The sequence below is a fragment of the Panicum virgatum genome, chromosome 2K (genome assembly GCF_016808335.1).
Source record: "Panicum virgatum strain AP13 chromosome 2K, P.virgatum_v5, whole genome shotgun sequence".
Classification (NCBI taxonomy): Eukaryota; Viridiplantae; Streptophyta; class Magnoliopsida; order Poales; family Poaceae; genus Panicum; species Panicum virgatum.
Window position 1 is genome coordinate 52,364,622 of NC_053137.1, and position 23,534 is coordinate 52,388,155.

The window sequence follows — 23,534 nt, forward strand, 5'->3', positions numbered from 1 at the left end:
CTTCGAAGCGAAGTCTTCTCCACGATGCCGCCATCTTGATGAAGATGTAGTTCGCGGTTTTGGAAGGTCCGCGAAACCTGGGTAGGTGGCCGGTTTTGAGAAAACCGCCAAAACCTCACGCACGGGAAGATTCCCGCCTCCACGCCGTGGCCCTAGACGCCATTCCCGCCTCGGCCTTCTGAAGGCCCTAGACGCCGCCCGACGCCCGTCACCTCCTCGCCCGCAGCGAGGCCCTAGACGCCGTCGACGCCCGTCGCCTCCGTCAGTCCCGAGACCGACGCCCGTGCCTCCATGTCTTGGCGTCTTCAACCGCCGTCCGCCTCCTTGGTTTTGTGGCGCAAACCAAGAAACCGCCTTCCGTCGCCGCTTGCGCCCTCGATCCAGGAGTGGACGCCATAGCTGCCGCCCAGTCCGAGCTTCGGTCCCGGCTGCCCTCCACCGCCGTCCACCGCATGGTCCATCGGCCATAGCACCTCCACGGCAGGTCCCCGTCGACACTCGACGCTCGTGTACCTGCAATCCAAAGACCAAACGCACGATCACACCGCACGGTTGACAATTCACTCATCACAAGCAGGATAGAGTACTCAACATTCCTCAGAAACGCAACGACTCCTCTGTGTAGGAGTTTTCCCACAGGCCTAGGAAAGCTAGGTTGCTCAAATTCTGAAGGCGCATGATGTCCTCCTGATTCAGTCGTGTCCCTAGAAGCTTTACCGTCGCTAGATTGTTGAGTGAACTGATCCATTCAGGCATCCCAATGAGTTTACCACAAAGCCTCAGTGAAGTTAGATGTCTTGGTATTTCTGGTTCATCCATTCTGGCAGGAAATTTAATTGAGACACAGCGCAATTCAAGCCGTTGCAATTGACTAAGCCCTGCTATTGACTTGCACAGATCCTGGCCTTCTTCCTCGGTGAGCCCCGTGAGTCGTCGCAGATTTGTCAAATTCATCAGCTTATTGAACCTTCCTGCCACACCATTTCTCCTAGCAACATTGACCACCCCCAACATGTGCAAGTTCTTTACTTTCTCAATTCCTTCAGGAACTCTTACACACAGATGGTCCACGCGTACGTTGGAAACGTCACATCATTCTCTGTGGTTGCAGCCTAGAAAAGCTTTTATATCTCCAAAAAGGCGGGCTTCATGATTTTCTCCCCTTGAATCCCTCATCTTCTGCAGCAAATCTTTTGTGAAATTGATGCCAGCAACAAGATATCGAAGCTTCTCAAGTTTGACAATGCCACCGGGGAGTTGTCTCACCCTTGTGTCTTGATGTCTAATGTCTCTAGGTACCAAAGGTTCCGCAAGGAACACTACGGGAAACTGAATATTTGCCATGTGCCCAATTGTTTGCCGTGAGCCAAAACTCAGGCACACGGCAAAGGAAACTTTAGCCGTGTGCCTCAAATGAAGCTCAAGGCAAACAACAGTCACACGGCAAAGGACTCTTTTGCCGTGTGCAGCAGAACGAGACACAAGGCAAACAATAACCACACGGCAAAAATTTTCAAACCGTAACGGGTTCACGTATTTGCCGTGTGCTAACGGACAAAACACACGGCAAACATTTGGCACACGACAAATTTTTTGAAACTGTAACGGGTCGCCAGTTTTGCCGTGTGCCAGCCCACAGCACACGGCAAATTCAAAATTTTTCAGTGGGTTTTTTTTGTTTGCCGAGTGCCAGAGCCTAAGCACACGGCAAAATATTGGAGAAAAAATTAAATTATCCCTCCCAAAATTTTCAAAAATACATATATTTTATATGAGATTTGATATAAACATCTGGTATTTTTTAAAATCTATTCGCTATATTTAGTCATTTAATTTCATTAAACACATTTCTTAGAATTAAGTCCAATTTGCACTGGAACTGATTTGACAAATGTAGTAAAATTCATCCAAAAATCAAATTCATGTCGTTGAGTCCATTCCGAGGTCGTATCCATGAAATCAGATGCAATATCGAGAACCCTTTTTCTCGAACCATGCCCGGTAACATGAGGCTGAACCATTTTAAAATTTTATAAATAGCATATGAGGTCTAAAAATTCTAAAATTTTTCATGATTCAATAATTTCCTGTGATTATGCTATGGTAAAAAATTAAGTAGGTTTCGCAAATGTTAGACGTATGGTCCTTAGTAATAGAAGCATATCCGAAGAAGATCCGTGAACTCGAGAAGAAATCTTTCATATTTTGAGCCAGAGTGATGGTCCAATCCATTTTTCAATTCCAAAAATTTTATATATGTAATATCATACTTAGATTCTTGATTGCCAAAATTTGGGATTTTTTCAGATCCATTTATTAATTTTCTTTTTTTTCAGTTAAATCATATCATGTCAACATACATTGAAATTGAGCTATAACCGCATGAAATAATGTTTTTTCTCAAAGAATCATCAAAATCGTAATGTTTATGCACTTTGGGAGACAAAAACATTAAATTTTGTTAAATCAAATTTGTTTAAACATGATATGGATATGGAAACAATTTGTTTGATACAATTTGAAACGCATGAAATAATAGTTTTTTTTGTTACAATCATAAAACATGAGTTGTTTACTGTATTTGGCAATGTTTTTTGATTGGTCATTCAATTTAATTTCATAAAACAATTTTTTAAATCGAATTAGTTGGTGAAATTTAAATTTAACAGAAACTTGTTTGTCGTGTGCCTTGGATCGTGGCACACGGCAAACAGTCTCTTTGCCGTGTGCCTTGGATCGGGGCACACGGCAAAGACGTTGTTCGCCGTGTGCCCTGGATCGGGGCACACGGCAAAGACGTTGTTCGCCGTGTGCCCTGGATCTGGGCACACGGCAAATGGCCGGCCCACATTTGGCCATAACAGCTCTCGCCCCGGTCCCTTGCACACACACTTTTCTCGACGAGCCGCCTCCTCGCCTTGCCGCCGCCTCGCCTCGTCGTGCCGCCGCCTCGCCGAGCCGCCGCCTAGCCGTGCCGCCTCCCCGAGCCCCCGCATCGCCGTGCCGCCGCCTCGCTGACCTGACGCGCGTGCCGTGGCGGCGTCTCACTGTGCCGCCGCCTCGCCGAGCCTCCTTGCCGTGCCGCCTCGCCGAACCGCCACGCTCACCCTGCCGCCGCCTCGCCGAGCCACCACCGCCTCGCCGTGCCGCCTCGCCGAGCCGCCGCCTTGCCGTGCCACCGCACGCGTCGTGCCGCCGCCTAGCCGTGCCACCAGCCTCGCAGAGCCGCCCGTGCAGCCCGTCCACGGCCCCGACGCCAGGCCGGCCGCGCGGCCCGTCCACGGCGCCGGGCTCCTCCCCGCCGTTGTGCCACATGCCGCCGCTGTGCCACAGCCCCACGCCACGCTCGGGCAGCCTTGAGCCGGCTGCCTGAACAAGCATCCCCGCCTTGGTGTCTCGGAGCCCGACCGGCCGTCGTAGGTTTGCATCTATAGGATCTCTAGTGTAGAGCATGATTTTTCTTGCAGGGTTTGGAAACTTAAATTGACACCACTTTATTTGTTTTGATTTTGGCAGGGGAGGTTATTGCACACCGTCGTCAAGGTGTCGGCACCGACACGTGCGACATCGACTCGCCCGCCTTCGAGCCCTAGGTGAGGACGTGCAAACTGCCCCTCATTCCATCTCATGTTCGTATAGGAGTAACCGAGTTAGGCGTCACCCGTTCGAAAGAGATACGGTTGGATATATGAAGATCTTTGCATATGTATGACCGTATCTGTTTCGAATTGTCCACATTTTTTGGACAGCCTGATAGGGTGCGTAGATGGGGTTAGTTCTTGTCACAGGACAGTCCAAATAATATCAATCAAGTGCAATAATTAATACTTAAACTCAAACCAGAATTACTGCACTCAACCAGTACACTCAGACCGCCTGCTGTAACCAGGATCGATTACACAGGAACTCTTGCCAAAAGACGAGCACAGATGATTACTGGCAACAAAAGCGTTCAAAGTCATTTACAACCCGAGTTTAACAGGAGCACCAACTTAAACTACAATAAGAGTTTACAAGCCAGTTTTACAATTCAAACCTCAGAGTTCAAACGCAGCGGAAAGTAATTTAGAGTTAAAAACAAGCTTCAAAACAATACGATAGATAACGTCGCAGACAAAGACGAGCTTCACACCTTGCCCACTGATGTGAGGCTCACCTGCCCGTACTTCACGGCGAAGACGGGACCCACTCGACCGACCAACCCGGAGGAAGTGGTTGACCGATCCACGAGGCGCAGATCTCCTCGGAGTCCTCCGGAACGTACCCTGCTAAAATATAAGGCAACAACAAGCCCGAGTATTCTAATACTCAGCAAGACTTACCCGTCCATGAGTATACTTAGCCCATTAACTAGACATGAAAAGCTTTTTGGCTCTGGAGTTTGTTTTGCTGAAAAGCTACTAGTACTGGATCCTTACTTGCAATATTTTAGCTCAATATAAGTTTATCATGTACCAACTAGATTTGCCTAAACATCTAGAGCACGCATGGTTGATCATATTATCTTTTCAGATTAACACAGCCAAACATTCTCAGTTCAAACTCATTCCACTTCTTTACTACGATGTGACAGAGAGATCAAGGTTCTCATATCCGCGAGTCACGGCGAATCGATTCGATTTAACCTTGCAAGGTGGACCTAACACACACGTCACATATAGGCCCCGTCGGACCCTACGTGGCAACCCTTCACATATGCACACTGAATAACCGAACTGCCCTGCGACCCGGGACTGCTAGCCCCACCGATACCATCGAAGGGTCAGCCATGAGTTTGTATACTAGCTCCACTAGTGAAGACAGTATCAAGTCCGGCTACCGGTGCACATATGGTACTGAGCTTACCGGTTTCGACTACCTCCTACTTCCGGCATGTGGTTAGTACTGTTCAATCCTCGATCAGTAGTGCCAACAACGGTACGGTCCTCAACCGACACAGGCGGAGGCTCACTTTCCATAACTTCCATATCCATAACCAATTCATCTCCACCCTGTCTCCATTTTTCCTTTCTTTTTTTTCTCAAAGATTCATTCTCTAGTAACTTTTTCATAAGTAACAAGACCTATATCTCGCGAGTGACAGGAATCACTCGTCTTCTACCAAATCCTAATTAAGCATTGCAGTACTAACGACCTGTATACTAGTAGAGCGACTGAGGAAACCTAGGGATCATGCATCTAAGGTTCCAATCATCTCCTAGAAACTTAAATGCACAATATTATATAACAATTATTGAATACTGAAATTAAGGGTTATGCACCGGGGCTTGCCTTGCAGGTCAGCCGGGTTAGTTACTTCTTCGGGAGCTTGATCAACGACTTCTCCTGGCTGCGGTTCTTCTGCGGAAGGCTCCTGGACCGGCTCGGCAATCAGCTCATAGGCGACTTCGGTTTCGGCGTCTATACGAATAAGAGTATGCCATGCATGAGACTCATGAAACGATGCAATGAAATGCAACACACGCAAATAGAAGCACAGGCATGACCGATAAACAGCACTCTCAAAACTACGGTCCAAAGGAATGGTGTAGTGCTGAGATGGGGGTTCGGTTGCTAATTCCTTTTAGCCTGAAGTGTTTCCTATCAATCAAAAGTTACTAACTCGCTTCGAAGGATTAAATACCACCCTAAACAACATGGATCAAAATAACCAGTGGCTTGTTTTGTTGCAAACTCACATGCATGAAAGAATTAATCACCACAAATATAAAAGAAAAGAGCCTAGCTAGGAACAAATTAAAAGCAAGTACCCAACTTGCAGATACGATCAAGCCACAAGAAATTATCAGAATAACATGATTTGGATAAAGCATGCCACACAATTTTTTTTCCAACATTTATTGCTGACCGAAAACATTTATTTTAACTCTAGCAAGTTAAACTAAACATAAATAGATTTACCCAAAAGTGCACAGCACTAGCACAAGAATTTTTTGCAGTGGATTACACATACAAAGATTAGGCTACTGCATAACTTTCATGATTTTTAGAACAACGAAACAACAGTAATAAATGAATGAAGATTAAACACAAGGCAATTTATAGCACGAAAGCAACTGATGTAGCACAAACAAGGTTAATTTTCCTCTGAAGTTTGGAATTTAACTAACCCAACAAAATTGAGTTTGCATTTTTTGCATTTTTCTAGAATTTTCTAAGCATTTTGGAAGATTTCAGTCAAAATATATATATAAAAAACACTAAAAAGGGGGAGGGGGCTGACAGCTGGGCCCCACATGTAAGTGGGAGCCCAGCTCCCAGTTTTCCCCCGCCTCCCCTGCTTCACCTACTCAGTCCGCCGGGGTCATGGCCGGCGCGTGGCCAGGTGGGCTCGCGGCGCGCGGCGTTGGCTCCCGCCGGCGATGGCCGGTTGGCGGCACGGCCCGGCCGGACCGCGGCCAGGGCAACCGGGGGGGCAGGGGCGCGCGCTTGGGGCGGCGTAGAGGTGTGCGCATGGCCTGGCGGCAGCGCACCCAGGGCGGAGGCGGCGGCGGCGCGTTCCCCGGCGACGTGGAGCGGGGCAACGGCCGGGAAGGGCTGGAATAGGCTCAGCAAGGGTGGTCGGCCCCCGTGCACGCAGCAGCAGCTCGAGCGCATGCTCCAGGGCGGCGGGCGATGAGCAGGCAGCGGTAAGCGGCGGCGCACGGCGGCGGGGCGTGTTCCCGGCGACTGTGGCGCGGAAAACGAACAGGGAAGAGGCCGGGGAGATGGAGTAGGGTATAGGGAAGCTCACTGTGCTCTTGGATTGGATGGAGGAAGGCCGGAAGATGGACATCGACGAAAGGGGGCGAAGCTCGGTGGAGCTTCAATGGCGGCCGGGTTCGACGGGTTCGATTCCGACCGGGTTTGGGCACGGCCGAGCTGCGGAACGGGTGGAGGAGGCAAAGAGCGAGGCGAAGGAGGCTCTGGCGCGAAGGATCGAGGCGGGGTGGCGAGCTATGGCCGGAGGGTGAGCGATGGCGCGGCTCGGCTGCTCTGCTCGCTCGAGAAGGAAGAAAGGGATAGGAACGAGAAGCCTCCAGGGCACGCGACTAGATAAGCCACGCGCACGGAGGGCGAGGATCGTCGGCGCGCGCAATGCGTGGAGTCGCCGGCGATCGGTCGCGGCGAGCATAGTAGAGTTACAGGGAGGAATAGTAAGCTCATTGACTGAAATTGATTCGAGTTTGACCAGTTAAAACTCTAAATTTCATGTAACAACTTGAAATTTGGCCAAACTAGAAATTGTAGAGGAAAAAGATGATCTACAACTTTTGTTTTAGGCGAAAGTTGATTTGGAGCTCGGATCATCGAGAAAAACAGGGTCAAACATGGCTAAAACGATGTTTACAATGCGAACACGATTAACGCCAATGACGCTCTTAAGCCATGATTAGCGAGTGAAGCACATGATTAGCAGATGAAGCACGAGATTAACACCAGAATCAACACCGGGGTGTTACAGCCCTTCCCCCTTAAAAGAATCTCGTCCCGAGATTCACGCACGATAGAATGCATAAGGTGAGAAGGTTCAAAGGTGAAATACCTGAATGAGCATTTAAAAAGTCCGGATATTTGGATTTCAGAAATTCCTCTTTCTCCCAAGTAGCTTCATCTTCGGAGTGATTACTCCATTGAACTTTGTAGAATCGGTTGGTGGTGCGACGAGTAACTCGATCCTTGCGATCAAGTATCTTGATAGGACGCTCAGGATAAGTAAGATCAGATTCTAACTGCATGGTGCCACTGTCAATAGCTTCAATTGGAACTCTAAGACACTTCTTGAGTTGCGATACATGGAAGAAGTTATGATTTGCAGAAAACTTTGCTGAAAGATTCAACCGATAAGCTACAGGACCACACCTCTCCACAATTGGGTATGGACCGATATAGCGAGGAGCTAACTTTCCTTTTACTCCAAATCTTTGCATGCCTTTCCACGGTGAGACTTTCAGATAGACGTGGTCACCGATTTCAAAAACAAGTGGGTCACGCCGCTTATCCATATAACTCTTGTAACGGGACTGTGCAATCTTCAAGTTTTCCTGAATCAGATGAACTTGTTCTTCGGCTTCTTTAACCATGTCAGGTCCAAAAATAGTCCTCTCTCCAATCATGGACCCATTTCGACGGGATTCATCATCACAAAGCTTTGGAGGCTCGTAATGTACGTGTTGCGCTGGCGACAGATGGCTTCAATCCCTATGGAATGTCGGCTGCCCCTTACACTTGTTGGCGCGTGTTCGTTATCCCACTGAATCTCCCACCTGGCGTTATTTTTCAACGACAGAACATATTCTTGTCGTTGATAATTCCTGAACACCCTGGAAATAATATGAGTGTGTACATGGAGCCCCTGATTGACGATTTGCTCCGTGCTTGGGACGATGGGGTTTGGACATACGATCGAGCTACAAAGACAAACTTCATAATGTATGTTTGGTACCACTATTCCCTGCATGATCTGCCGGCGTATGGGATATTCTGTGGCTGGTGTGTCCACGGGAAGTTCCCTTGTCCAGTATGCAAGGCAGCATTGATGTTCATTTGGTTGCGGAAGGGTGGCAAGTATTCTTCGTTCGACAAACATCGACAATTCCTACCTCTTGACCATCCATTCAGACGAGATAAGAAGAACTTTACAAAAGGTGTTGAAGTTAAAGACCATCCACCACAAATGATGACGGGTGCCGACATTCGTGCTCAATTAGATGGTCTCGTGATCAATGCTGAAGGTGGGGGTTTTGTGGGATATGGTGAGCAACATGCTTGGGCGCAGAAGTCGGGCTTGTGGAGGCTCCCCTATATGGTTGACCTTCTTCTTCCACATAACATTGATATGATGCACTCCGAAAATAATGTTGGCGAGGCATTGTTCGGAACAATCATGGACATTTCAGATAAGACAAAGGATAATGTTAAGGCCAGAGTGGATCAGACAACGTTATGCGATAGACCAAAGCTAGAAATGAGGCCTCCCGGATCAGGCAAGGCGTGGAGAAAGCCTAAGGCCGATTTCGTTCTGACGAGGCCCCAGAGGAGACAAGTCCTAGAATGGTTCCAAACCTTGATGTTCCCTGATGGGTATGCGGCGAATCTGAGAAGGGGAGTGAACTTGACCACTATGCGAATCAAAGGGCTCAAGAGTCATGACTACCATATATGGATCGAGCGGCTACTTCCAGTTATGGTTAGAGGCTACCTCCCTGATCAAATCTGGCAAGTGCTGGCAGAGTTGAGCTTTTTCTTTCGCCAGCTTTGTGCTAAGAAGTTATCTCTAAAAGTAGTTGAAGAAATGGAAAGAATGGCGCCTGTGTTGCTCTGTAAGCTGGAGAAGATTTTTCCACCTGGCTTCTTCAATCCGATGCAGCATATGATTTTGCACCTCCCATACGAGGCACGAATGGGTGGGCCCGTGCAGCACCATTGGTGCTATTCAATTGAGAGATGTCAAAAGATACTTCGAATTAAATGTAAAAATAATTGCAAAATTGAAGCTTCCATTGCAGAGGCATATATTCTAGAGGAGGTATCAAACTTCACATCAAAATACTATGCTGACAACCTTCCTAGCGACCACAATCCACTCCCTCGTTACAATATTGCGGAATCTAACTCCACCCTGAGTCTTTTCCGAGGCCAACTCGGAAGTGCAAGTGCTACAACCATTAAGACCTTGGATATTCAAGAGTGGCGTGCTATCATGCTATATGTGTTGACCAATCTTTCCGAAGTTTTGCCCTACATAGAGTAAGTTCTCAGCATTCATTTAGTTCTCAAGTCATTTCACTTTTCTGCATCCAACCCTATCATTCGTCTTTTGTATAGAGAATTTCATATGCAATTCTGGCGTCGATCAAGGGCACCTAGCCTCCATGAAACTGAGACCCTACTTAGACAGGGCGCGGGAAATGGAAGTCCTGATTTCAATTCTTGGTTCAAACAGAAGGTAATGTCCAATTCAGCTCGTTTGTAGTATATGACATTACAAGTTGCTCGTACGTGCGAATAATATGACGAACTTGCAGGCACAAAACGATGCGTCGATGAGTGCCGAGTTGCAGCAGGTTGACAATGGTTGTGCCTATAGGGTCAAGTCGTTTGGAGCTTATGACGTGAATGGATATCGATTTCATACAACAAAGCACAAGCAGATTCGGCCCAATCGAAGAACAACAAATACTGGAGTTTTCACGCCAGGAGATGATGGGCTCGAGTACTACGGAACACTTGAAGAAATATACGAACTGTCATTTCATGGGTCCGTACCTCTGAAACCTGTCATATTCAAATGTCATTGGTTTGATCCTCAAGCTGTGAGACGTACCCCGAATATTGGGCTAGCCGAAATTCAGCGGTCATCCGTGTACCCAGGAGATGATGTGTATGTTGTAGCTCAACAGGCGACACAAGTTTATTATCTGTCATACCCGTGCCAAACCGACAATCGTCTCAAGGGTTGGGATGTTGTGTATAAGGTGTCCCCTCATGGTAAACTACCTGTCCCGAACAATGAAGATTACAACATAGACCCAAACACATATACAAGAGAGTTCTTTCAAGAAGATGGGCTACAAGAGAGTTTCCAAATAGATTTAACCGAAGCAATCGGAATGGAAGTAGACAATGAAAGTTTTGTTCACGAGGATGCTGGGGATGAGGTTCGTAATATGAAGGACTTGGAATTACTTGAGCGATTGCGTTTAGGCAATGACAGTGATGATGAAAGCGTTCCTCCTTTGGAGCACGCCGTTGATGATATCGACGGACGTGATAACAATGATGAGACTTACGATCCAGCTAATCCCGATCTTGAAGAGTATTTCTAATACATGTAAGATCCGTATTTGCAACAATTATATCAGTTTTTTACTTGTTCTAATTATGTTTGTTTTTTACTACTTGCAACAATTAATTTGTAATACATGTTCGGATTATGTTTATTTTTGTACTACTTGCATTAATTAATTTCTAAATATTGTTCTGATTGGTTTGCCCCTTTTAATTTCAGGTGATAGATCAAAGATGGTGGGGCGCAACGGAGGTATGATGCAGTCGTTGGAGGCTGTGCTGCGCAGAGTAGCTGGGAGAGGTGAGTCCTCCCAGATGGCTGGAGGGAGGACGAGGAGGAGGAGGAGGGGTGAGGCAAGTTCGTCGGTGCCTCCACTAGATGAGGATGCCGGCACGTCACAGACGACGAGGAGCGGCAGGAGTAGCAGGAGGACGAGGGGGCCTTGCATGAGGTCACCCTCCCCTGAGGACGAGGAGGAGCAGGAGCAGGACCAGGAGGAGGACAAGCAGGAGCAGGAGGAGCAGGACCAGGAGGAGGACCAGCAGCAGCAGGAGCAGGACCAGGAGGAGGAGGAGGCCTCTAGTGAGGAGGATGACAACCAGGGAGGGGTGGCAGGAGACATACCTGCCATCTGGATGCGAGGCCCCGCTCGTCTCCCGAACCGACCTATACCGCTCGAGCAACGGCCGATTATTCGGCCGGACGGTAAAATGTAAGTAACTTTAGCCTATTTCATTACGTTTCGTACTTATATATTTCAATTCCAATTTTACACAAATATTTTTGGCAGGAATTTTGTAATTGTCGTTCCAGGTGTTCACAAACGCATCCCCAATGGCATTCTGGGCCTGCTTTGCAAGGACCACTACCCTGGATGCATCGAGATTGACGGCCGTCTTCAGCCGGCGTCGGCTTGGGAGCACTACATCCAAGCCATCGATAGACCGGACCGGGAAGGCAGGTGCTTTGCGAGCAAAGCAGAGCGGGTAAGTCTACAGGTAAGTCTTGTATGCGCTATAATTGTCAATACATCTCATTAATTGGACATTCTTGATATAATGGCTTCGTTCATCATCATGTGCAGGATTTCTACAGGTGCGAGGAGGGAATGATGACCGTGGCACGCGAAGTGGCAAACACGGCCTGTCACAAGCTGGTGGCGGATATGCTCTACGAGGCGCGCATCCAGGCCAACTGTGATTACAAACGTCGCCTCGAAAAAGTGAAGACCAACAAAGGGGCTGTGCGAAACCTCAGGCTAACTCAGGAACAATATATGAGGGTAAATATACAATATTATTAATATTGACTTTTACTAAAATGAAGTATGCTACAGTTGATCTTCTTATATGTCATGTATGACCTGCAGGTGATTCCTTGGTGGTTAGCCGGGAATGAATAGTGCTGGGACATGATAATCGACAGGTGGTATGCGGAAGGTTGGGTGGAGATGCACTGAGTCTTGCCGGTAGTGGCGTTTGATGATGCCAGGTGGGTGGAGATGCACTGAGTCTTGCCGGCAGTGGCGTTTGATGATGCCAGGTGCACCGCACCATCAGGGCAACAGTCACCTATGACAGTACGCGGCCAGATGGGTAAGTGAATTCATTTCTTCATTTTAACGCTCAACCGTACACAATTTGTAATCATCTTTCTTTTTTCACAGTCGGCCTCACATGGAGGCGAGCCTTGCACCCCGATCAAGGCGTGGGCTTTGGCCCACAAAGGGAAGGCGACATTGGATGTCAACTACAACCCGGCGGACCCCCCAGAAGCGTACAGCCACGCGACTGTCCGCAGTCGCCTCAGTGAGTACAACTCGATGGAAACAGAGGTGCATGGGCCGGACTTTGATCCGAGCACGGAGCCCATTGATGCAGAAGTCGTGATGAGGGTGGGAGGAGGGAAGAAGCATGGCCGGTACTGGATTGGAGATAGCTTGATTGACACCGCCAGTACTCCTACTCTCGCGCATGTTCGAGCCAGGAGCACCAGCTCTAGCCCGGCCATACGCCCACGTCAAAGCACTACGGAGATCCAGATGGAGGCACTTAAGGTTATTTCTATTACAGCAAAGGTCTATTAATTTTGACATATGTTTCTTGGTACTCTAACCATGCAATCTAATTTTGTAGGCCCAGATGCAACGAGACTTTGAAGCACAACTCCTAGCACAGCAGCAGGCATGGGCGGTCGAGCGGGAGAGGATGCAGCAAGACCTTCGGCAGACAAAGGAAGCCTCCCGGCAGACTCAGGAAGCCTCCCAGCAGAATCAGATGCAGCTGGCCCTGGCTTTTCAGTTCATGTAGACTCTGGGCTCGCAAATGGGTCTTTCTCCACCGCAATTCACTCAGACTAATATCCCTTTGCGTGCAGCTACCCCTACTCCTGTGAGCGATTTCACAACCTTCTAATTTCATTTATCGTTATTTGACTAATAGACAACCCTATCATGACTGAGAAACAATGCCTTACAAACAAAGACTTAGAAACAAAGACTTCAAATTAATGACTTTGAATTTGCAGCCTCAATCGGCGGCATCAAATGATGGGCCAACAGAAATGTCCCCTTCGCCGATGCCTCAGAATGTGTGGCCGCCTCCTCATTGGGTGACTTACATGCAACAGTTCCAGCACCCGCCGCCGCCGCCGCCGTAGTCATGAGTTGTGGTTGTATGGACATATACTCTTCTTTGTATAGACTATCGTTTGAACTTGTGCTTGTATGGACATGTTTCGACTACATTTGGGCTTGTATGCATTGCGATATTTGCTATATTTGCATTTGGACTTCTATGGATTGAATGTGATGCAAATTGTGATATATGAAATGATCGTGACATTAGATGCAATATATATGAATTGCCTGTGATGTTAATTTGATTGGAATCTGAAATATTTGTGATTAAATAAAAAAATGAATCTGAAAATTAATTTTGTCGAGTGCCTCCATTTTTTGCCGTGTGCCATGGCAAGGCACACGACAAAGCTGCCATTCTTTGCCGTGTGCCTGTCCACGTGGCACACGGCAAAAATGGCTATGTTTGCCGTGTGCCTAGGACAGGGCACATGGCAAAGGGGCTGTGTTTGCCGTGTGCCAAGCCGTTACGGCACACGGCAAACAGACTGGTCAACGGGATTACGCCAGTGCACTTTATTTTGTCGTAAGTCCAATAATGCACATGGCAAAGTGTTTGTCGTGTGCCCGAGATGTAACACACGGCAAACTAGCTCTTTGCCGGCCGTTGTTTGCCGTGAGATGTTTGCCGTGTGTTACACTCGGCAAACACTTTGCCGAGTGTAAACCGGCATTTGCCGTGTGCCCTTGGCACACGGCAAACAGGCACAGTCCGGTAGTGGAAGAAGGAAGTTTAGAAATATCTGTTCCTCTCAGACTTAGATACCTTAGGTGTTGTAGTTCCCCTATGTGCTTGAGGTCACCGTTCTTCATATTGACAGTGTCCTCCAGGTCCAGCACCCGCAACAGCCGCATTTCTGGAGAGATGAGAGATGAAGGGCACTCCCCAAAGATTGTCAATGATCGGATATATGACATGTCTATGTTCTGCAGCTTCTCATCCCTACTCTTCCATCTGTATACTACCAAATGACGTATCTTACTTTGTCGAGCCTCTTTGGAGTGCTCCTCGATGAGTAGTAGTTGGTTCTCCACAGTGAACTTGGAAAGGATGATCTCGCGCACCATGCTGTGAATCCGGCAGCGATCGGTTTCTCTAGGGCTGACCTTAGAAGGTTGAATCATGCTTCTGTTAATGAGCCTGGTATAGGAACGCGCTGCTACAACCTCCACAGGCATGTCACGCCTCATTGCTATGTAGCCTTCTGCCATCCACCGCCTGAGCAAGCGGGTGCGTCTGATCTCATGGTTCTCAGGGAAGATACTGAGGTACAAGAAGATGGACTTCAGGTCATACGGCAAGCCATGATAACTTGAGACAATCACCTTGGGGATGTTGCGGAGGTCATACTCCAGCTCTGCTCCAAGGTGTTCGTGCAGATTCCTCCATTCTATGCTTGTTTTAGGCCTGTTGGCGAGAAGACCACCTATTGTAGATATGGCAAGTGGAAGCCCATGACATCTCCTCAAGATATGTTTGGCTTGCTCTACCATGTCCTCTGGTAAAGTGTAGTCAGTTGTTTTGTAGACCTAAAAATGGTGGAAATATAATATATAAATTAGTATACTGGGATAGAATCAATATTACAGACAAAAAGAGCAAGCAGGGCTAATTGATTCTGGAATACTATAAGCCCCAGGAGAAAAAAACTATGGCCTACTTTATGTCCCATTCTTGGCAACCAACCATAATTTGACGCCATAAGCTCAATGGGAATGTTTCTGCAGCTTTCTACTGGTGCTTAAGAAAAGAAAAGGTCATACAACATACTTTCTGAATAAAAAATAGCTGAAAATCAATCACTTTTGTTGCGAGCACATACTGTCGTGTTTCTAGTAACTAGCAAGGTGGCCTGCGCAAATAGCGCGGGTAGCTAGATATTTAATATTTTCTATATTATTGCTTCTATTCTAAATTATTAGTCACTTTATTAGGTATGTATTATCATTATTCTAATTGAAACTAATCTAATTCAAATTAAATTTATAGAAAATAGTACCAACATCTATAACGTCAAATTAGTTTCATTAAATCTATCATAAAATATATATTTATAGTGTATTTATTTGGCATTATAAAAATTAATATATTTTACTATCCTGGTCAGTGAATAGAAATGTTCCACTTACGACAAAACTAAAAACTAAAGTTGTAAATAATTTTGAATGGATGTAATCACATTTATATTCTACTCTAAAAGAAATTTATGCAAATAGTATTGTTTGTGATGTCATTGTAATTGTTTTGTCCCAATATCCTAGACGAAGGTAGCATCTATGTTTTTCCCACCATAATATTTTGTGGCATATAAATTTTTAGAATACCTCACGCAGAAACATAATTTTGGTATTTATTGAAAGTAATATAAAAAATAAACTTTCAATAGAAATACATTTGTTGATTGACTGGTAGTGAATATTTTAGTCTAAAAGTTTTAGTTATGGTTAAAAATTACTCTTATTTTTTTAAGAATAGGATTTAGATGAATGGATTAATATACACTACCCTGAGATCATTAGAATTAGTTTTTGAATATTAGTCAAAAACTTAATGAGTGGTGGATACATTGTCTTCATTGTTTTTTCATATCCAATCTCTCCAATTGCTACAACAGATCTAAACATGCTCACCTTGTTTTGCGGCGGCTGCATCAATAAATTTGTTATTATGCAAGCAAGGTATAGCCCCTTGTGCTCGTTCCATTTGCTACATTTAGACCTAAGAAGGTTCTGCCCACTACACTTTAGTTAATGAAGATGCATATCAGATGGTCCGCAACTTAATATACATACTTGATCTGGGGTCATATATATCTAATCAGGGTCGGGTCAAAAAAAGCTCGGCATTCTCTTCAGCCCGAACTCGACCCGACTTAGCCACCAGGTCGGATTTTTTTATCCAAGTCTAGCCCGATATGTGATCAGGCTGGGTTAAACCCAATTTTCATGTACAATTTTCAGGTCGGGCCAGTTTTTTTGGATTTTGTGTAAGAAAATTCGACCTCTATCCAACCTATTGTTTATTGCCGATCGAAAATTTCTATCCAAACTGGATCAACATATTAGTTGGAATGGTATTTTACAGATGAGTAAGCTTCATCATGTTGGACGGCCCATAATTAGGTATATCCATGTCAAATATTGATTCAGAGTTGGTTTCTTTAGATCATATCACCACTCATGTACAGTTGCTCTTCCCTTCAAAACCTTTTGCATGATTGATTGATGCTAGTTGTTGGCCAAGACAACCTTTTTTTTGGGGGGCAACAATATATATACGATATATATATTTGCATGCCCTGCCGTATGATTGATAATTTTTTCCCTTTTGCGTATGCCTTTTGTCCACAAAATTGCAAATCAAATTATTTCCTAATACTAATATACACCAATATATATAATGGCCTTGGGTCTATCTACCCCCGATCTGTCCAGAGCTAAGGGGACCCATTCCCATGGCGCTGAGAAAAAACAATAATAATATTTCCTAATGCAATACATTTTGACTTGAATATCACATGGATGAAAGATAGATTTCCATATCTTTTGTGAAAAATCTTTGACGTTATAAGCTTGGTCTATTCTATTTTTTTAATTTCTAATTTGGCTATTTAAATATGGATTCTTTAAATTAATATGAACCGCTAGATCTTTATAAATCTAACCGTTTAAATGCTTCTCTTTATTAGGTTAACATGGAATTTATCTTCAAATAAGTCTAGACTATTAGATCTTCATAAAATCTAATTGTGTAAATCCTTTGCTTTTTTAGATTAACGTGGAAATTTATCTTCGAGTTAATCTAGCCCGTTAGATATTTATAAAATCTAACAATGTACTCCTCCCAGATAGAAAATAGAAGACTTTAAGAATAGCAACAGGATCTCCAAAGCATAACTCTGACTGCTTATTTTTTTAAAAAAAATATTTGATCAAAAGTGATATATGTATATTTTTATGAAAGAGCTCTTTTAAAAAATCTATTCATATGGCTTTCACTTTTTCAAACTCAATAACTTAAAAGTTATTCATGATTTATATTCTCAATGTTTGACCCAGATCTTATCCAAAACAACATTCTTTGTCTATACATAGGGAGTATATCCTTATCTTTTTTAATTAACGTTAGAATTTCTAAACCCTCTCCATAAACATAGTGACTTCTTTTAACACTCTCGCACAAAAATAATGGAGTCTTTTTTTAGATCGGAAACAATAGAGTCTGAGTGTGATATAGATTCTTTAGAATAATACAGACCGTTAGATCTTCATAAAACTAAATGGTGTAAATTCTTCTCTTTTTTAAATTAACGTGAGAATTTCTAGACCCTCCCAGGAAGGTGGCTTCTTTTAACACTATACTTGTTATTCAGTTGATGCATTCCTAGGGCCAGTTGTTTGAGAGATCTGGTTGAGAAATAACGGAGAAACTCTTTCGGTTAGGAAGAACTATGCAAGACAAAGTTAATTGTACCAATTGTTTTAGCGTTCTATTTATATACCGAGCGTGAGAATATGTGTGGCAGAGGCGGCCTTGGACCTGAGGAACCAAATTTTGATGTATTTAGAAACGGACATGTTTTATGATGTGATCTTTCCTTTTTTTTTTAATCCTGCCTAGAAACATAAGCAAGCTACCTTTGTTTTTTTATAGTCCTAGTACAATTCTGCCTTGATCGTCCTGCCTTTATCGAGTCCTAGTATGACCCTGCTTAGAATCGAACCATGCTATCTTTCTTGGTTAATCGAGTCCTAGTTCAGGTGTCCGACTACAATAGCAAATACACAATTTTTTATCGTGTGTGGATATTTTTAATATAATATGCAAACATGGGATAATATAGACAGTTGGATTTTCATAAAACCCAATGGTCTAGGTTCTCCTCTTATTTTAGATTAACGTGGAAATTTCTATACCCTCTCGGCGAACGTAGTGGCTTCTTTTAACACTGTTGTATTAAGATAATAGATATTTTCATTAAATTGCAGGACTTAAAATAAATAAAGACACACGCTATGTGGCAAACCATCATGCAAATTTCATCCTAATTTTTGCAGCATCTTCCACCTACCTGCATTTGCCCTTGCCCAGCAGCACAAGCATGCCAATTTTTTCTCATCTGTTTCTCTCCAAAATTTCCCTAACACTTTGAAAGGCCCTTGTTTGGTTTTGGTAATTGAGTGATAACTTAGGTGGACTAATAAGTGTTTATATTGAGATACACAGGAGATTAGTCCACACAAAGACACTAGTATGAGCAACATGTGCCATGGAGGTGAAATGGCTAAGGGTTGATGCTATGCTCATATAGTATGATGGAGGAGCTCATTGCATATGAGACATGACATGGAGTTATGTGACCAAAGTGGAGAAGATCAAGACAAGGCTTGGCCTGATGGACCGGTTGCAATGGAGAAGGGCAAGCCAAGGCTTTGAAGCGAGGGACCGCGAGGCGGTGAAGCTTGGACAAGATTTGGCGCCGATGGACCGAGGCAACGGTGAAGAGCGAGCAAGGTCAATATCGATGGACCAAAGAGGTCATGTGATGATATGGAGTGGATCATATCATTCAAGAAAGATCAAGCCAAGTGTTGACTCATGATGATGATCAAAAGGATTGATGGAGTTTGGTGCTTTTGTGGCATCAATATTTGGGAAGATGAAATGAATGCGCAAGACAAATGTATGACTTGTAGGGCATTTCATTTCACCGATCAAATGTTGTGTAGAGAAGTGCATGACCGGATTTAGGATAGATGGCCGTACTATCAAGAGGGGCAAACTTGTTTGCATATCGGTCGTCCAGAGATGTTGTTTCTCTGTCTTGGGCTGAAAGGTTGGACTGCGGACGGTCCGTCCAAGGGGAACGGAAGGTCCGCAGGTCACTTAACAAATTGACCAGAGACGTGTTGGGTCTCTGGTGGGATTTAAGAGTGAAGGGCGGACGGTCCGCCCCTGGGGTGCGGACAGTCCGCAGGTCAGTTGAGAAAATGTCCAGAGACGATTTTGCTTCTGGTGGGTTGTACAATGTGAAAGGCGGACGGTCCGCCAAAGGGGTGTGTAACATCCCAAAATGCACCAAATTAAAACACGCGCTAATTTACGAAATCTTTCATCGTTGAGCTCAGTTCACTCCAGACTTTTCCGCCCGATCCCTGAAAGACTCGGCCCCGACACCCGAATCCAACACCCTGTTCGCCCTGACCAGCGCATCACGCCTGGCCACGGCACGCGGCCGCGACAGCCGCGCGTGCTCGACCGGCGTCGTTGTCACCGCCGATAGGATCGCCGCGAATCTCTCCTTTTCCCTCTCTCTTCCCTCCTTTTATTTTTCTTTTTCCATTTTCCTTCTCTTCTTTTACCTTCCCCCCTCCTTCTCCTCTGCTTCGCTCCCGCGCCCCCCTCCGAACGCTGCCCGCCACCGCGCGCCACCAAGCGCTATTGGGCCGCCTGCCCCGCAAGCCCTCGCCCCCGCAGCCCGCTCGGCGCGCCGCCCGGCCGCACACGCGCGCACCAGCTCGGCACTGCCTACCCACTCGCCCGCGCACCGCCGCGTCACCGCCTCCCGCTCACCCCGCACACCCTCCCTGACCGACCGCCACGCCGCGCCGAGCCACCCCCGAGCCGTGCGACCGCACGCACGCGCTCACCGCGTCGAGCCGTGCCACGCACGGCCACCTGCCCCACGCCACGCCACGGCCCGCGTGCGCCGCGACGCGCGCGCACCCACACCGCCTGGCCACGCCGCGACACACACACATACCACCCCGCCCGCGCGCACACCACCGCCGTTGACGGCCGCACAGCGCCGCCTGCGTCGGTCACCGCCTGCCCGACGCATCACATCCCACCTCGCCACACGCGCCGTCGCCCTGCGCAAGCACAGTGCCGGCGACCTCGGCACAGCGCCGCCTGCGACGGTCACCGCCTGCCCGAGCCGTCGCGTCGCCTCGCTGTTTGCACCCCACCCGCCGTTGACGCCCGCACATCGCCGAGCCGGCCCCCACCGCCATTAAAGCCGGCCGCGGAGTCCGCCGGGCCGCCACCGCCGCACCCTCGCCTCCACCGCCTTAGCCGCCTATAAATAGGGCCGAGGGGCATCCCCGAGCTCCACAGCCCCCACTCCGAGCTTCACAACCCCGTGCCGCCTCTTCCCGAGCTCCCTAACACCGCCACCGGAGTAGCCTAGTGCCGCCGCCGCTCGCTCTCGACGACCCACCGCCTCGCTCCATCTCGAGCCGAGCCAGGTGGGGGAATCGAACCGCCACTTCACCCTCTCCCTTTTCCCTCTACCCCGGACCACCCCCGAGCCCCTGGCCGCCGGATTTGGCGCCGCCGACGAGCGCCGGCCCCCCTCCCCTGTTTCCCAGCGCGGGGGAGGAAGAGGACAGGACATTTTGCCCAAAGGCCCCACCCCTTTCCTATATTTAGTAAAGGAACCTCCCACCTTTTGACCATTTTGCAAAAGAAACCCCTTCTTTTAATATATTTCAAAACAGACCCTCCCACCTTAAGAAAACATTTTTAAATAAGCCCCTGACCCTTTTAGAATGACCCAAGAAGTTTCTAAAATACAAACCAAGCCCCTGCTTTCTCAAATATAATTACAAACAGGTCCCTGGACCATTATTTAACCCCTAAACCTTTGATCAACCTATCATTTCATGTGCCAAATGACCTCGGATCAACCTAAAACTTTACCACGCATAGTATTGACCATGTCATTAGGGATCCACCCAAAAATATTACTCCGAACCCTATATCTTAATTATTTCCGATTCGAGCTCAACGATAGATTTATATTTTCTGTGTATTGATTGTGTGCTTGTTTGTGTGCGTTGTAGACCATGGAGTGAACGAAGGAGAACCCGTCAACGAGCAGTACTGTGAGCAGGTGAACGAGGACCCGTTCCGCGACCCCGAGCTCGAAGGACAGGACATCCCAGAAGGCTTTGAAGACGGCAAGTTCAATCCCATCCTTTGATGCATGTTTCTATCCTAGTTTTTATAAACACAACCCCATGGCCTGTTTTTATAAAATTGCATATGTTTTGCTTGCATAAAAACATGGTTGGATAGCCACCCCTTGATTTGTGATGACCATTCCTTGACCACCTAGATTAATGTCTGATTTTGCTTGGACGTTAATCGATATTAGAATGCTTAGGACTTTACTCATAATACGATTTATTTTTATAAAGAAAATGTGTGCGTATGTGGGATGGGATAAATGTGGTGTTTTTGTAAAGAAAGTTTAGACGGGATGGATGGCATTTCTACGGATTTGCTATTAGGTGTGCTCGTGCCAATGTGGCAGGGCAAAGAAGGGAGATATCCATCTTGTCGTGTCTAAGGACCGAGTTGGTGTGTCATCTCACCTAACTCCACTATCGTGCAAACCACTCGACCGTTGAATGGGCAACGGCTTAGCATAAACCCCACTAGTTGATGTGATAGCCATCAGGAGGGCTGAGAGCAACGGGTGATCAAGGAGAAGGGATATGTTCAGTATGACTTATACCCCGGCCGTACCTCAGAGATAGGTCGATGACCCCTTGGCGAATCCCGTGATGGCGAATAAGGTCTAGCTAAGGTGGGTAATGGCTATGTCGGGATCTACACCGACACTACGGTGTTCGTGTTGTGGTAACCCGCTTGTGGGTAAAGTTGCATACCTCTGCAGAGTTAAAAGCTATTCGAATAGTCGTGCCCACGGTATTGGGCGAGTTACGGTGTGGTCACATAACTAGTGTTTCTTTGGGGATGGGATAGCGTGAGTTGTTTTGAAATTGTGTCCGGCAGTTGTGCCGTGTGCTACGACGGACGGGGAGTCCGGTAGCAGTTTAAAACTTGAACTCCGTGTTACTCAATTTAAAAAATTGGTTTCTGAAATGTTTTTAGCTAAACAAACCCCTGCATAAAACTTAGCTTTCCGCAAACTAAACCGTAACCTTACCCTTGAATTACCTGTGCATATTATTCTGATATAACCCCCTCCGTGGGTGTGGTTGGACTTGCTGAGTATATTTGTACTCACCCCATTCTTACTTTTTATAGAGGAAGACTCAGACTTCGTACCAGACGACGCCGAGTAGGGTTATCGTTCTACACCCAACCTTGCATGTGGAACCGGCCCTGTTCGAGATGATTTCGCTGACGCAGTACTCTGAGCCCGAGCTAGGTCCCACGTGGGTCGCGCTCTGGTGTTATGTCGTAGCTTGGTTACTTGTTATTATCATCTGTATCGAGTGTCCTCCTCGGAGGTTTGTATGGTAATGAACCATCTGATGTAATAAATGTGGCATCAGCCTCCTGGGACTGATGTTTGTATCACATTTAAGTTCTCTCTTATGAGGGGACGCTTCAGGGTGCAGACGGTCCGCCCCTCAAACTTTAAGTTTATCCAGAGGCACTGTCTCTCTGAGTGTTCGGAGTGTCTGAACGGCGGACGGTCCGCCAAAAGAGCGCGGACAGTCCGCAAAAGGGCTCTAACGGTCGACTCTGACACGTAATCATTGCAGATCTAGCCATTGGGTTTGAATGGCGGACAGTCCGGTTTTTGTGAGGCGGACGGTCTGCGAAAACTCTATTTTCACGGGTTTTGAGTATAACGGCTAGTTTGTGACCTCCCTTTATAAATAGAGGTTGTGGCCGGCCATTTGAGGTTGCTGAGCACCTTGGGGACTTGGTGTCCATGTGTGAGAGTGCTTGAGAGCCCTCTACTCACTCTAACTTGATAGTAATCATCCGATCGAGTGAGAGAGCGATTCTAGTGCGATTGCTTTGAGAGATTGCATCGAGTGGCACTAGGTGATCGTGTTGCAAGCCGGTGTGCTTGTTACTCTTGGAGGTTGCCACCTCCTAGATGGCTTGGTGGCAAGAGGCTCCGTTGAAGCCCGCAAGAAGATTGTGCGGTGCTTCGGAGAAGAGATTATGAGGGGTATTGTGTTCACCCCGCGGGAGCCGCGAAGAGCAACTCTAGTTGAGCGAGACGTGAAGAGCAACAAGTGATTTGGCCGGATCATGTGCTAGAGCTCGGTGTGAGCATTCCACGTGGGAGAGTGTGACTTAAGAGTCACCACTAGCAAGAGGATCGGCGGCAACCTTGGAGCTTGTCTCAACGG

At 46.7% G+C, this 23,534-nt stretch overlaps 1 pseudogene; it reads right to left on the reverse strand.

The window, feature by feature from the left end:
- The window catches only part of LOC120695434, a 34,286-nt pseudogene that overhangs the window by 8,027 nt on the left and 2,725 nt on the right, over positions 1-23,534 (reverse strand).